Here is a 13,910-nt window from a genome sequence, read left to right as displayed (position 1 = left end):
TTATCGAAACGCAAAAAGTGGCGATAACTTGAAACAAAGATCGACTATAATACAAGTGATAAACCTTCGTACGAATCGCTTTCCTTGTTATTATCTACTTTAATTTCACCCTCGTATCGAACTCACACGTTATAAAACACCCGTATACCGCCTAACTCTAATAAGCAACACCCACGCGAACGAAAGATCGAATTCATCTAACTGGTCTGGAAATGCTTGCCGTGTGTGTAGAAACTCAGGCCACGGGACTAAACGATACCAAAATTTTCATAATACCTGCTGCTTCGAATCAATTCTTGCTTACGCAACGAAAATCGGTTGACGAAAGCAGAGTAAAAGGAAGGAATAAAAAAAGACAAGGAGCAGTCGGATACAAGCTTCTAAACACGAGCAAAGAGACCTTGCCAAACAGCTCGTTCGCGTTTCGATTTTCGACACACGAAGCCCTGATCGAAATCGGTCGGGTATCGATCGGCCGATCGATCGGCGCACGAACTCGGTTATCGACTCTTGGATCGCCGTTAACGAAGGTTTCACGGTGGATTTTCGAAAAATCGACTCGAAGCGCGCGCGTTGCCTCCTTCCCTCTCCCTCTCACCCCTCTCTCTTCGTCTCTCTTCCTCTTGTACACCCACGCGCGGCGCAACGACGAAACCGGCCGCCGGCTAAGAGAGAGTGTATTTCTCGCTTATTATCCTTTCCTTCGATTTCCTACCGTAAGGAAAAAGAATACTCGACTCGGATCCTGGCCTATGTATCGACGGTATCGTCCCGCTGCTCTCGCCGTCTGTGACTCACACGCGCGGCCACGTTAACGTGCACAACTCGCCTCCAAGATTTACAGCTCATTACCGATTTCATAGCCCCGAGTCACGACCGGGTCGCGGCCTCAACTCGAAATTTAGGCCCGGTGCGACGCGATAACCGATGGACGACGCGATTTCTTTGCGATTTCGTTCTCATTTCATTACAATTTCATTCCAATTGCGATTTCGTAACGGCAAGATCGCGCTGCTCGGCAGCTTTATGTTTCCAATAAAGAGACCACACACCGGTGTGCGTTTTATCGTTAAATACATGAACTTGCCTAATAGTACGCAAAGCCGAAATCACGCGTTCCCATCACCCGGCTTTAGATAGACATAATTCTTCATCGATCAACGATCATCCTTTCGACCGTCGATACATCGCGTGTGTCCTCTCGCGTCGGTTCAATTCCCGTCGCTGAAATGCGCGCCAAACTTCGATTCCTCCGTGATGCGTTACCTTATAGTTTCCTCGATGTTCCCTGTATGATATGCGTTGTTTAACCTTGTCGATTTACGTTAGAATCTTCTAACTTCGCACCGGTGCCTCGAAGAACTCCACTGTGTTGGTTCGAAAGGAACACCAACGAAGTCTTATCTCCTGGCTACCGTGTCCAACATTGACGATCTCTTTCACGATTTCACGAAGCGATCGGTGAGTACTTACGATCGACAGCCACGCGTGTCACGCGCTCGTACGTATTTATTCACGTACACGGCGGCGTAAACGAAACACCAGGACGTTCTTTTATTCGCAAGCAATAAGTCACCAGAGAAGTCACTGAGATCCGATGATACGAGAATCTTCTACACGCTCCTGTATCACGAGTTCGAGGCTGGTTTGTCACCCGTTGACCATGATCACGATGACGACAATGATGACGACGACGATGATAAAGATGACGATATGATCGCGACGTAGCATAACACTGGCTCGATGCGTGCACAAAATAACGGCACGAACGGTGTACGAACACCCAGGTTCGCGTTAACCTCTCCACGCTCTTGGAAATGTCAAACGACGACGACGTTGGCTCGGTTCACCGTCGCACCGGCTGCGGCGGCCGTCGCTCGCGTGGGAGTGTGACATAATACAACGGCGTTAGTGATTTCGAGCGCGTTGTGCGTCGATTTAGCCGGTTGTCACGAGATTCACGCCACCACTCCTGCCTCCAGTACCTCCATAGAGAATCCTGACGAAACTCGACGAAAAACTTGTCTATTTTGTCCCTTTGGATCTATCTAGCGCGTACCCCGATGTAATTAAAGTTTCCTATTGGAGTTTCCTAACCGTTCTAATTTCACGATCGATCTACGGACAACGTGATCCAGGTCGAAACGTGCGGTCCTGTCTATCGTTGATCTCTATCGATGGCTCGGGCGCGTGCGTCCAACTCGGTCGCGGCAGCCGGCCCCGGCTGACTCTCGCGTGTTCCGTGGTGCACGACTCGAGCGCGGACTGAAGTCGAGCACGCCGTGAGGTGAGCGGAGGTGACTTGCGACTCGACTCGACTCGACTCGACTCCGCTCGACTCCCCTCGACTCCGCTCGACTCGACTCGGCCCGGGCCGAGAACCACCGCCGCGGCCACACTCAGCCCAGTGGCGGCGCCCCGGCTTTCTACGTTTACTGGCGCGACCGCGCCGTGGATTCGCGACCTGATCTACACCGACGTCGCACAGGTATACGTGTGCACGGACGTACCGACCGCGAAGGATACCCCGCGCTCTTTATCGCATCTCGCGCGGCCCCTTCTCACTACGCCAGGCTCTTTCTCTTTCTTTTCTTCGGAACACGTCGGTCTAGGTTCTATGGTCGGGCTTTGTCGATACATTCGCCGTTCTCTCGCTTCTCGCCGCGGCCTTCTCGCAGGCTGTTTCGCTCCGTCCGGTCTCCCCCTCGCGAGAACGCGGCCTCGTGGATACGCCCGTGCATAGGCGGCATCTCTGCGCCATCGCTCGACTGCCGAGGAAGCGCGGTTTCGCGCACAGACTACGGCGCTTACGATTCTTCGGGTTCGATTTAACGATTATCCGATAATTTTGAAGTTTTTCGAGCGAGCATCTTGAATAAATACGGGTTCGCTAGAAATATTGGAGTTCTGGAAATAACGATTTTAAATTTATTTAATGTTTGAAAAAAAGATAGCGTAATACGTTTGTGTATACCAAGACTGGAAATGCATCGATATTCCACGTGACTTGTTAGAATTTATTTTGTAAAAAAACTGTCATCAATGTTGGTTTGAATTATTTATGTAATTAATGTTTATATTATTTATAGTTATAGATATAACTAAACGAATAATTTAACAAACAATATTTTCAGCTCTAGTTTCCGGTAGCGAACCATCGTTACTTGTACAACTACGCTAATATGAAATTAATTTTAACTTATTAAATCTGTTATGGACGGATTTTGAGATTTGGCAACAACATAAATGAACATTTTTAAAACAAATGTAAGAATGTTTTGTAGACTGCTTGAAAAAATATATAAAGTAAAGAATATATTACTCGTATCTTTATAATTTTTGCTTAGACTTATTATTTAAAATGGTGCTCCAAATAATTACAAATGATTAAAATTAATGATGAATTTTGAAATAGATTCATCTCACATGATATTCATATTTATTAAACGTATCGCAAATTTGTCAAATACAGAACAAAGATATCAATTGTCAAAATGGAAAAAATTCAAACTCATCTACATACAGGATGAAATGCATATAATGGAAAGGCTCCCAGTTACTATGCATAGAGCCGAAATCGATGAAATCTGTTCGATACACATTGCAGCATATTTTATAGTCCGACCACTTTCTTTCTTTTCTTCATGTTGCTACAACGAACTTTCCAACAAACAAAATACGTCACTTTCTGCATGTAAAAAGAAATGATATCAATCTCAAACAATGATTTAAAAGTAAAATTTTTTGTATCCATTTAATAATCCGAATAATCAGAATCCATTTCTTCTCCTATTCACACAATCGTGCAAAAGTACCTATGATCCACACATTCGATCGTTCGATCAACAGATTGCATAACCTCACAGATCTCACACAGTCGTCAAAAATTTATACATTCCATTAGTAAATCCTCATCTTCTTTATTTGCCTTTTTTAATACGACTATTATTGCGATATTAATCGTCACGTGTTCTCAAATACCGTGACATCATTCTCGGTAATTCCCTGGACGGAATCGTTGTTAGAATACCACGAAAATCGATTCCAATCAATCGAATTCACTCTCGATTCTTGTCGTATCATCGGAATATCCGTTAATAATACGGTATTTTCCAGCAACGAGACCGCGTTACTTAACCATTAAGTTCTGAACGTTAACGAGAATCATGGAGCTTCGGTCGAGGGAGAGGTTAGGAGGTTCGAGCGCACGCCCCAGCCTCGAGATTGTCCTTTTTGAATTTCCTCGAGCACCGAGTAATGCCGTGTTACATAATTGAAAGCGTAGGAAGCAGATTGATTAACACACACGAGAAGAGAAAGGTTGCGTCCATATAGATTGGTGGTGGCTTTTATGCGAATCGTGCGAAGAGCGACTCTAGGAGACCACGTGGGTGTCATCACAAGCGCGCGAAATAAAAAATTCCCCATGCCACGGCGGAGATTATAGGCGCTGCACGGACGATGGGGATATACGAGCTGCCAGCGTCTCTCCAATATCACAGAAAAGAACGACAAACGACGAAAGACGAACGACGCGACAACGAGAAACGAGAATTATGATTTCCTCGATCGATGAACAAATCGTTGACTTCCATCTTCCTAGCGGAATCAACTATTCGATGAATCGAGTTAGAGATGGGCATTGAGCATTCGAACCTTAGTATCGAAACGATTCGATATTTTGCGAGACTGTCAAATTTTGGTAGGATCCGATAACCTAAAATTCCTGAAAGCCTTGGAATTCTTGGAAAACTCGGAAGTTGTTCGTGTAAATGTATTTTTGATATCTTTTTAGATTCTCTTTAATATCCTGTGTCGACGATATTGTTTCAATTAAAGCATTCAATATGTTTGTAAAATATTGGCTACATACCAAGCTACACACCAAGCTTCCAGGAAATATTATCAAAACAAACAAGACCTCCAAGATTTACAAGACTTGTAAGAGTTACAAGATTTTCAGGTTTCCAAGACTTTCGGGAGTTTTAAGATATTGAATTCTATTCGAAGTGATTCGGAGTGCTTGACAACCCATTAATAGATCGAGTCGTAAGTCGAGCGAACGATCGTACACGTTATTCCGTTATTAGGGACGATCACCTGGTAATTACACGCTTTGTATTCCTCCCGTTTGTTCGTTGCGTTAACACAACGCAGCTGGCTCGCTTTAACGCTTCGTTAACGCTGAACGCTTCGTTACAGGGAACCGTATTCCACGAAAGTAAGAACGGACTGGTCGAGCGCGTTAATTATCGGGAAACATGAAACGCGGCGACAGCATTGGCGAATTATAAGTCAATTAAATCACCGTACAAGTGACGAATGTTTAAACCTTTAACGTGATCGCAGGTTGAGTAGATCGTCGAACCAGTTCTCAGTAAAAGAAATATCTGTCTAGATTTTCTGCTTGGCGGATTTTATTCTAATTTTTTCTTAAATCTGAAATCTAAAGAACCCATATTTTTCATCAGAAGTTTTTAACAAGGTACTACTAAGTAAACTTATCAAACTTCAAGTACCTACAAGGCCACGGAATTTATTTGCATATTATTGTATTTATAATAACATTTAAGTACTAATTAATTAAGCCCAAGTATATTACATTTCGTATCATTTAGCGGTACTTTTATGTGATTACACAAATTTCAACATTGTGAAAATAAAATACAGAACCTGATAAATGGACAGTTATATAAAAACTAAGGGTATCTGAAAATATTTTGTATAGTCATTATATATGATATAATGAAGCAAATAAGAAGGAATTCGTCTAGTTTCGAATCTAATTCGATTCTAAACGAATCAAAAATAATCATCCAGGTAGGTATATCAAAGGTAACATCGAGAGAGAATCTTCTTCGACGAGATTGCCGATCCGAAACCGCGTAACTGTTTTCTTATGCATATGGAATGAATGCACGTATGTGCTCGTCTAGCGTGATACGGAGTAGTGAACGTAAAACCGAGCGTATAAACTGAATATTTAAAAGATTCTATATGAAGCCGAAAAGTCAGAGACACGGAACGATTGTCTACACGAGTTCGTCGCGATTCAGTTCCTGTCTATGTGTATCGTTTACGATGGAACTGCTGGATCGATAATGTTGTCAGAAATGAAAAATCGTCGTCCATAATGCCGTATCGCCGTATTCACCTCAAGGCCAGCTTCTTTAAGACCTTTTAATTCATTCCGGACGGATATCGTGAGATCAGTCTGGACTGAATAAATTCATAGTGTTCTGAAGATAAAGCACATTTGTAACACGGACGTACGGAAAAATAATTAGAAAAGCTATACAATCGTTTTCTTTAAAAATTATTCAAGTCAGGGAAAACAGTTTGAGTATTATGAAAAGAAATTGAGATAAAAGTTAAACAAAGTTACGTAATTAAAAAGAAAATAAAATAAAGAAAGTGTAAAGAGGGTACATTATGTTGGATGACTTGAAAATATTGGAAAATTCTGCTTCGTATTACTTTATAATACTTGGACTGTGTCGAAATGAAGATCTTCCTTCGAGATATTCTTATGACGTTAAAACGTCATAAATGAAGAACATATATTAATTTCAGCCAGGTCTAAAAATAAGACAAGTGTTGAGGAAGTTCGCTATGCAATAATAAACCACGCTTATAAGAATAGTATTTGATTTCTGATAAAGACGAAAGAAAACAAAGATAACATAAAATATATATTCGAATTGACTAAATTAACGTAAACCTTGATTTACAAGATTCTCGGTCTTGATTATAAGGTAAGTAGCGTGCTGGTAAATCAAAATTGATTGTCTTATCTGTAAAAAGCATCAGCACCAAGAAAACATATTCCAAGAAAACACGTATCTGTGTAATTTATTGCGTATATATTAATACTAACAAACAAATCCATTTCAGAATAAACTACACTCCCGATCTGACAAATCTAAACAATTTCTTTATCCAACAACTATTCGCACAATTTTTCAAGTTCCTTTTTTACCAATTCCTCTGAGAACAAAATTCTCCATTCAATGGAGTAACAATAGACACGGCCGAACCAAAGCCAGGATCGTCTAATAATAGAACATCTTTAATCCCTTTTCGATGACTGTAAACTCCAGTGAAAGGGAATCTACGCGGCTCTGTCGTTTGTAATATCCGCGCGTAGCATCGCTAGTCCCGTCGCGTAATTAAAAAAGCCACGCGCTAAGCGGGTCATCGCGTATGGACGAAACGCAACAATAAACGGAAGAAGAACGACATTCAAAGAACCGTAAAGTGAACCAAGAAAAACAGCACGCTCTGCCGGCCTTCGTTCACTTGCTTGTACGCGGCCACGAAACACGCGGTATAAGTGCATTGTGCTCGTTAATGCGTTAGGAAGCGGGTAATGCCTGTCTATGGATATAAATATTTATATAGCACAGGCGGACCGTGATAAAAATGAAGCGACAGTAGGCCCGCTACCAGCGCAGATCCCGCGAAAATGAGCATCCTGGAAAAAACGATTACTCACGTCGGCCGCGCGGAGAAAATTCTTATCGATGAAAATTAACATACCGCGAGCCAGTGATTTATTATACGAGAAATGACAAGTCAATTCCGTTTCTTCTTCATTCTCTCCGAGTACCGACGATAATGCCTCAAGGCGAAATTATCAACGCGTGGATGAAACTCGCCTATGTATCGCCTATGAGCCTTCGTGAAAATGACGATTGTTCAGTGTACAGGAATTAGAATCTTGCGTAACACAGAAGAACTGTCTTGAAGAAATGAAATGGAACGTTCACGATACGTCGGAAGAAAATACAACAGATTATTAAAAACACGATCTACATTCGGAGATTACAAACATGTCATCGAATCGTCGTTTAAAATTTAAAAAGGTATTTATCGTTGTTAAGGAATCTGGTTTTTCCTATTGGATGGAAATATAATTTCATTTTGTTGATACCGGCGGTAAGAGGAAATTTTTCAGTATGATTCGTATAATTGATTATGCAGATGAGGGTAATTAAAGGATATTATTGATGATTCACTGAAAGCTCGTAAATTCTACGTCATTAATTTCAAGTATTCATTACTAGCTAATTATGTCTCCTATTTACGAGTTTAGAATCCAGAAAGTCACTTTGTTCGACCAATTATTTTACACAAATACGGGAATCTAATTTATTAACTTAGAATATTCTCAAGTCGAAAACAACATAAGTAAAACTGTTTTATGGATGTAATATACACAAACATATCTTTTCCTAACTCCTCAAATATCATAAGAAGACTGCAGGTATTTATGCAAATTGATATTTCTATAAACACAAATAAAGAAATAGAACCGATAATAGAAATAAAACCGAAATAGAACTAAATATTATGATTTCTAGCTTACTATGCATATGTTGAATACTTTTTCATATCACGTGGATTTTGTATATTTTTGTGACATTAAATTTCCCATAAATGCATAGAAATTCGCAGTCTAATCGTAAAAGATCAAACTACCAGAAACATGGAAACGTTTAAGCGCGTCCTCTAGCAGAGTTTCAAACCGATTCAAAATAAGACGATTCTTTAATCAATAGAGAGATTCAATCTATATATCTGAAACCCTCCATAAAGCTCATTCTTCGAACAAAAGCCTGAACTTTCAATACCGAACGCAGTTTCATTCAGTCGATTCAAAGCAAATGCTCAACTGCCGGCATGGTAACATTTACATTCAACATTATCGCCTCTATTTCTCGAGCAGCATTGATGTCTCCCCGTTTCTCTCTGTCCAACCAACGGGTTGCTCTCACAAACAATTTCAAGAGTGGCTGGTTGGCCGGCCGGGTGACTCGCCGGCGTTTCCACTTCTGCGTAATCGGGGTGATGTCGAGGGGATTTAGGAAAGCCACGGTAGCCGGCGTGTACGCGGCGCAACCGGCAAGGACAAGAGAGCCGATCCGACCGGTGATGCACGGGCTAAGCATCTCTGGAGGTGTGCGTAAGCGTACACTGGCGTGTGTGCGCGGGTGTGCGATCGGCCGGTGCGGCGCGAGGCGGACAGAGAAACGCGAACAAGGACGGCGGAGGAGACGGCGGAGGTGGAGAAGGAAGAGGTGGAGAAAGAGGAGACGGCAAAGGATATAAGGTGCGCGAGGAAAGGCTGAAAATCTCTACGATAGAACTGGTGGATCCATTGGTAAAACTGCAAAGAGCAAGGAAGGATGAGAAAAGAAAGAAAAAGAAGAGAAAGAGAAAGAAAGAGGGGAACACGGTGAGCATGAAATAGGGTATAGAAGGTGAAGCGGATTAAAAGGATGGGAGGGATGCGAGAGGCCGAGGGAAAAACACGTGGAAAAAAGATGGAAGCTCGTTTCGTTTCGTTAGAGAAAGAAAGATTGGCGATGTGGGAGCGGGAGAGGCAGCGAGAGAGAGTAGCGAGAGGAGCGTCAAGCCGGCGAGAGAGGGATATGGTACAGCGAGTGGCGTGCATTCTCGCGCACACGCTGCCTCCCCTCTTAAGCGTGAACGTTCGCGTGCACGTGCAACATGGTATCGTGCACGTGTGCGTGTACAAAGTAGGTCCACGAGAGCCGGAGAGACGGCGAATGAATATCGCCGTCCCCTCGGCGGCCGGTGCGACCAATCCGCGCGTAGCGCGAGCTGCGTGAAGGCGGAACGCGGCCTCTTCGCGTATATCTGCGTATTTATTATTCAGTTTGCAAATACGTGGCAAAAATGATCTCTCTCCGCGCGCCGGCTGGATCCGACCGGCTCCACCGAACCAGCCGGTACACCCGGGAGGTGGAGCCAGAAGGTAGGAGCAGGGCAACGACGAGATATCGGCCGTTAATTTGTTAGAAACGCCACCGGCACGGCCGATTGCACCGTCCGCAACTATGTACCTTCTGCTTTCAAGGAACGGACGGCCGCCGTTTGCCACGCTCGCTCGTCTTCCCGACGCGAGACGACATTTTCTAATCGCTACGTCCGCCACACGACAAAATGTCTAGAGACTTCTGCCTACTATTCGCTCGTTCGCCGCCTGGTACCCGTTGTTTACTTACGTACGCAAAGTTTTAAGTCGTAGTTTGCTGGAAATTAGTATTTTCTGAGAATTAAGAATTAAGAATCGTATGAAGTTTGACGTTGGAAATAATTGTCTGATAATACGAAAACGGATTAGAAGGATTAAAATTTGTATAAAATTTCTAGATATTTAGGAACGATTTCGAAAGTGGATTTTTCCTACAACGAAACTTTAAGCAAAAGATCGCTGTACGAGTGTTTGGTTTAATCTTTTATCGATTATAGTTGTATTACGTTCGGAATATGCTTCACCTATCCTGATTAATAGCTACATACTGCCTATATTGAAAAGTAGAAAGTTCCTTCCTTAGACAGCCAATTAATCTATGTAGTGTTAAAAATCGCTTCCTATTTCCTTTATATCCTCTTTAATTTATATTATACTCGAAGGTATTTTTTTATATCTTCCCACAATTATTAATAATTACTTTAGTGTTACCGAAATACAAAAGTTTGAAATTTTATAAGTATGAAACTTAAAAGTTTGAAACGTCGTAGAAATTGATCATTCGGTTGACGTAAGACTATGAAACACTGAAAGATCCGAGTCTAGCAAAGTTCAAGGCGGTTTCGATGAAGACGTCAGTGCGAATTTTTTTAGAAGCCTTATCCAAGACAATGGTGAGTGAGGTTCCGATAGTCCGGCAACAACGGGACTCGAACAGTAGCGGATTATTCCGCGATTCCGAAGCATGGAACAACGATCTTGGAAACAGTTTCAGGTGTTCCAATAGACCTCCACTGCATTTGAATGCACTTGATATTGAAATTAAAACAGAGAACATCGTAAAATCAACGTTCTAACCAATCGTTTCTTTGCGTTCGACATTTACCTACCGACTCGTCGAAGCAATCCGGCTTTCTACAGTTTTGTTCGATAAAGCTAATATTATTCCATTATTCGTTAGAAAATAAATATATCGCTACGGTCGTTATACAATATGCTTTACTTCAATGAAAATGGCCTCTTTATATAGCGTATAAAAACTCTTCTGGAGGATTGTAAGTTAGATACATATCCAGTTACACAAACTGCGTATTCCATCTACTTCCTGTAATTCAAATCAAATTAATTATGTACTATATCAATTAAATGCAAAGTATTTCTTTGAATAATTCTAAATACTAAATAAAATTGTATTCGTAATATCTCACTTTACAAAACGAAAAAATTGTAAATTAAAAATTCAAACGCGTTGTACCTGTTCTAAGCTTCACCTACAGTATCTTCAAGACCTACCGCGTAGCGTTGATATATTTAATTCTATCCAAGAACAATCAAAGCGTTTTTAATGATGTTGCACGTCGCTACGAGCAGACAGGAATCGTCTCTACCAATCGACCTTAGTTACGTGATAAAATGTCAAGGAACGCCACGGTCTGGAAAACCGGCGCGATGCATGCTCGCTTCGTTGAAATGATCGCCTCGCGCGAATTTTTCTATGAGCGTCGTCCAAGACAACGTATTCCGACATTGTCCGTTAACGCGGTGTGTCTAGTACCTACGCTGGCATTGTATTCCAACGTAATAGATTCACGATCGGAGGATAATCAAACGAACTGTAAAAAGGAGTCGACCAGTATTCTTCGCACGAAACCGATGTTGATAAGGCTTACAGAGTCAAGTGATTCATTTCCCTAATATGTCTACGCGTCGAATGACAATCATTGGTACCGTTCATGCTTCTGTTTCTCGCTGGTTCAGTGTCTGATACAGCTACAAGTTCCTCGAACTAGTGGAACTTATTGCCTGACGTTGCTTAGGTACAGGTTCACAGGTTTCAACGAAGAATGTATTAATCGGTTAATTTACATTAAATATACGTAGACAGCGTAGCGTTGCAATTTTAATGTACAGTGGACGAAAGGTACAAAACACAATATATCCATGTTTAGGTAATATTCGCAACATAGATAATAATTCTAACTCTTTTGCGCCGTGAGTTGCGTTCGTGGTCAGGATTATGGTTGAAGTGCAAGAAAGAAGCATAATAAAGCATCGTTTAGAAATTCAAAAATTCAGTCGAATATCGTAGAATGGAAGATGAAGTCAGTATATTGACACTCGTTTTCTTCATCTTTCTATAAGATCTATTCGATCTCTTCTTGTCAAAATTTCAGTGAATGTACTGAAGTATTACATTGGAGTTTTTTATACAAGCATGTGGTTCTGTGGAACTGAACGTCCTGAATCATTCTTCGTATGAAATCTTCATATCGTAGGCGGCTTCTTCGAGAAAAAGTGGTAAAAAGGACACACCCTGTTATAATTTCTCGTCAGCAGCAAGGTCCAAAATCGGTCAATTTTTACCACCTTCCTTTATTTTCCAAACTGCACAGAAATCACGCCATAATGTACATACACAGAAGTAGACTGCGCATGTTCATGCATTTATGGCAAATTTAGAAATACGAAAAACGCATCGAATACACGTAACAGACAAAACGATATAGAAAATCAAAAGAGTGGTAGCCATTATCGTATTTAGCATATAGACCAAATCTCCGCATACGATCTATCTCTTCAGCTATATTGAGGAAAATATAGATTTGCATAAACAGCCGTATTCTACATATAATCAACATAGAAAAATACGGAACTCCAGCTTCACCGTGCTAATTTGGCGAACAAACACGACAGTGTATTATACAATCTTTTTTGCTGAAACAGACAGACCTGTACAAATACGTCCATCGAATAAGTTTCCAAGAGAAAGAACGATAGAAGCGTACGGCTGGCATTATTCTTCGTTCGAGACCCCAGGGGAGAGGTCTGGTTCGTGAAATTCGTTCTCACAGAGAAAGTAGAATTACGTCAGCACGCATTCAGCCGTAAAAAGAGGATCGTCTTGGCAACGCAGAACACCGTATCGTTGCTTTTCTTCCAGCTCCTGCGTCCGCCCGCCGTGGTCATTTACACCTTCTTTGCGTGTTCCTTGCACGCCATAACATTTCCGCGCGCCACGATATCATCTCCTTTCTTCTGTTCGCCTTGCATGTTCTTTAAAGTTCGCCCTCCGCTTCCTGATCTGAAATACTCGAGGAAGTGCCGATCGGATCGATCTGACGAAGACTCGTTTCCGCGTAGCGAGTGTCTTCGATCGAATCTACTCGATGAACCGGGGACATGATCTTCTTACATGTTCTTTGAATAATTCTTAGGGTAATCGAAGGGAGCAGTTGTTGATAGTTTGTGCATACTTTTCATCTAAATAATTGACGACTCGCGCGCGACTAGTGATGCGATCCATCACTGGTCAGACACCAAATTTCTCTGAACGTCATGGCATCGATAACGTGACAAATCTTGCTTTTCGTTCGTGGATTGTGGTGATGGACGTACAGTGTGACTTTTTATTTCTCCTTGAGTTATTCAATTTGTTTAATATCGATCACTGACGATTAAATGTACATGAAATACATATATATACTGATACTCGAATTCTGAATTTTCAATATATGAAAGTTAGCTCGCAAAATTCAGAATACTTGCCAAATTTCTCAATTCATGGGTTGGCGAGGCTAATGTAGTAGAAAGCGAACTGTAATTTCTTACTTTTGTTCAATTAATAAACTGCTTTGTTCAACTCATTGAATCTGTTTCAACACCAATTATTGATAAATAAATACTAATAAGATGTGATAAAAATTGTCGAGTTTTGACATTGTAAAAATGTTCGATTCGTGTTTTGATTGACAAAGTTCCATCGATTGCTATATGTCGTTGATAGTACAAGGAGTATGTGAACTCAAATGGAAAACCGCTTCTTGTCGTTATATCTATTTTATATCTATTTTATTGAATTTTCATACTTAAATGTTTTTTATCAAAGATAAAGTAATTTCGTTCGCACGTA

The 13,910-nt window shown here is 41.4% G+C and overlaps 1 protein-coding gene and 1 pseudogene across 2 annotated transcripts in view; both read right to left on the bottom strand.

The window, feature by feature from the left end:
* Positions 1 to 2,348, bottom strand: part of LOC132906690 (putative transcription factor SOX-15) — a 68,149-nt gene extending 65,801 nt beyond the window's left edge. For both annotated transcript variants that reach the window (XM_060959096.1, XM_060959087.1), the window contains exon 1: positions 1,267 to 2,348. The gene's annotated coding sequence lies outside the window, so the exon portion shown is untranslated. The remainder of the gene's footprint in view (positions 1 to 1,266) is intronic.
* A 6,515-nt stretch (positions 2,349 to 8,863) lies between these two features.
* On the bottom strand, positions 8,864 to 9,938 carry LOC132915350 (uncharacterized; annotated as a pseudogene).
* Positions 9,939 to 13,910: the final 3,972 nt, after the last annotated feature.

The sequence above is a fragment of the Bombus pascuorum genome, chromosome 1, assembly GCF_905332965.1.
Source record: "Bombus pascuorum chromosome 1, iyBomPasc1.1, whole genome shotgun sequence".
Lineage (NCBI taxonomy): Eukaryota > Metazoa > Arthropoda > Insecta > Hymenoptera > Apidae > Bombus > Bombus pascuorum.
This window is presented reverse-complemented; position numbering and strand designations above follow the sequence as displayed.